The sequence below is a fragment of the Malurus melanocephalus genome, unplaced genomic scaffold (assembly GCF_030028575.1).
Source record: "Malurus melanocephalus ecotype Western Australia unplaced genomic scaffold, MMel_1.1 scaffold_382, whole genome shotgun sequence".
Lineage (NCBI taxonomy): Eukaryota > Metazoa > Chordata > Aves > Passeriformes > Maluridae > Malurus > Malurus melanocephalus.
In genome coordinates, this window is record NW_026623614.1 from 378,333 (window position 1) to 381,406 (window position 3,074).

Here is a 3,074-nt window from a genome sequence, read left to right on the forward strand (position 1 = left end):
CTGCAGTTTGGACAGTAATAAAGGATGATGCTGGATAATTAATCCCATCCCCGAGAGCTGCGCACACCAGCGAGTCAGAGCCATCAGAGGGAATCAAAATGAAGGGACAGAAATGCAGCACAACCAGAGGGAGGGAGGTGGGTCCCTCCTGGCCGTGCTCCAGCACTGCCCGTGCTCCCGGGGAGCAGGGGAAGGAAGGCAGATGAGTGAGCGTGCTGCCTGCTGCAAATATTGACAGAACCATTATGGGCATGTATAAAACTCCCATTTGCGTGATGCAAGCGGGATATTCTTTGAATACTTCTGTCTCGAGGAATTCTTTATTTTGCCATAGAAGAAAAATGTTTTCATATTCTCTCCTGCCGTGCAGACCTGCAGCCCGGCGAGCCCTTTTGCCCTTGAGAGCCATAACATTATTTGTTAACATTTTTATGATGCCAAATGGTCTGTGCTAGAACGGGTGCCATTCTTTAGCTGGGAAACCATATGGCATGCCGAGTAATAAATAAGGTATTGTGATAGTTAATGAACCTAATTGCCAGCAAAGGCTTTAATACAGGGAATGTGCTGCTGAGAATTTAGCACCACATTAGAGATGCAGCAGAGCTCCTCTGACTTCTGAGGCTTAATTTAAGTTCTATATTGCAAACTCCAGAAAATAATTCCAAACCCTCCTGCTGGAAAAGCAACCTGCTGGTAGACTGTGATTATACTGAATTACTAAAATCGCAATCAATTTTATACACTCTGTTAACCCTTGCTGGGGAACTCGGCTCTCCAGGAGTTGAAGGGATGCCACTCTGAGGAGGCACCAGAGCCAAGAGCATCGTGGTCACCATGCTCATCCTCCCCACCATGACCTGTCCTCTCCCCCRGCATCTCCCTCTTCTGGGAAAAATTCCTTTTCCTGGCCCATCTGCCTCCCAGCCAAGGCTGTGGGCAAAGCAGGGAACAAAAATCACAGCTGGGAATGGTCACTGCTGTTCTCTCTGTGACCAMCCTGACAACTGCAGTTCCATATCACGGTGACACAGAGTGGCAGAAAGTGCTGCTGCTGCTGCTGCTGCCTCGTGGCTCCTGTGGGCACAGTGGCACAAGCAAACTCAAAATCACAGTTAAACTCACTTTTACACCTTCAGCTCTGGATGAGGGAGAGCTTTTCTGGCCTAACAGAATCCCTGGCACTGCTGCAGACTGAGTGTGAAACAAGAGCCTCTTCAGCCCAGAATGGCCTTGGATGATTCGTGTCTGCAGAGATGCCCYTCGTGCATCCCGGGGTGGAGAGGCCACTGCTCCTGCATGGGGTCTTYTAAAGCAGCAAGCAGGGATGCACAACACCAAACATTCCCTGTTAGGCTGCTGTCAGCACCCAGAAATCCAGGGAAAGACAAGAGGAACACGCTGGTGTTGGAAGGGCTGTTTTGGAAAGCTGCAGCGATCCCAGTTACAAACACGGGCCTGTGACCCCATGGAGAAGCCACGGGGCAGAGCTGTGCCTGCACCTCCTCTTGCTCTGCTCCAAGCACTGCAAGAGCTCCTCAGCATTGGAAACTTTCACTTGGATCTGTGCATCATYCCCTGAAACAATCTCTTTATGAAAAGCTGCCTCTGGCTGCAGCCCCATTTCAGGGATTCATCCTTCCCCGAGGCTGCCCAGGGAGAGCCGCAGAGCCCCGGGGGAAGAGCAGCGCTGCTCCYGCAGCCCCTCCGGAGCACCGAGAGGAGTTTATTGGTTTCTGCCCTGCTCTGATTGCTCTTGGCTGCCCTGCAGTCACGTCCTCCCGCTGAGAGCTCAGCCCGGCTGGAGCAGCAGCGAGGGACACGGGGAGGTTCCCTGGAGGGGCTGCTCCTTCCATCCCTTCCCATCCGCTGAGCCGGGTCCTTGGTGCTGCAGAGCTGTGTGCCCCGAGATGGGGCAGGGGCACAGGGGGCTCTGGGTGCCATGGGGACACTGAGCCAGGGCAGGAGTGGCACAAAGGGGCTCTCTGGGTGCCATGGGGACAGCGAGACAGGGCAGGAGGGGGCACAGAGGGGCCACAGGGACACAGAGCCAGGGCAGGGGGTGGCACAGAGGGGCTCTCTGGGTGCCACAGGGACACAGTGACTCAGGGCAGGAGGTGGCAGGGCCAGCGCACGGCAGCAGCATTGAACGGGCAGAGCACTGAGATAAAGAGCGGCGCAGGGCGGATTTAATACTGTACATAAATACACTTTACAATCCAGGGAAGGCTCAGTGCTAAGAGGAAGCCATTGGAATATTTTATCGTGATGCAGATTGAGTGAAAAGACTGTGAATAAATAAAAGGGAAGATAATTATTTGATGGAGTTCTCTTAGGATATGCCACAGCGGGGAATACTTACAGAGAATACATATTACTAGAGAGACTCAGCTATTCAAGCATCAAACTAACCTATAAATTGTCAGAGGAGAAAATTGGAGGAGAGGAATGGATGGGGGTTTGGGCACCGCTCTCATCAGTAACGCCGGGTTGCGCTTTCCACCTTCCCCATCGCAATTCCCCCTGCCCGAGGAGTCACAGCCCTGAGAAAGGGAAGGCTGCTTCCAATAAATGTCTTTGAGGAATTACGGCCGAGCCACTCCAGTACGGAGATGSTGTCGTTTATCTCGCCGCCATCTGCACGGGCTGTGGGGCCGGGGTGCAGCTGCCGCTCCCGGGGAGATTCGCCGCTCCCGCACCGCCAGGGAGCAGAGCCCGGAGTGGGGAATCTCTGCAGGAATCGGGCTCTGATCCCTGAACACATCCTCCAGGCTGCGATCACCTCACCCCGTCCGAGAGGGAACCCCGGGATGGGCACCCCGGCACCGCCCGGGGGCATTTCAGAACCTTCTCCCTCGCTGCGCCCCAAACTCTGCCATCCCGGGACAGCTCCTCGACCGCACTGCTCGCCCATTCCCGAGCCGAGGGTCTCCAAAAAAAGCACTTTGCCAAGCTAACGATCCCGCGCACATTCACATCAGTGCTCGGAGCGATCCTGCCCATATCGGGAGCGATCCTGCCCATTTCGGGAGCGATCCTGCCCATTTCGGGAGCGATCCTGCCCATTTCGGGAG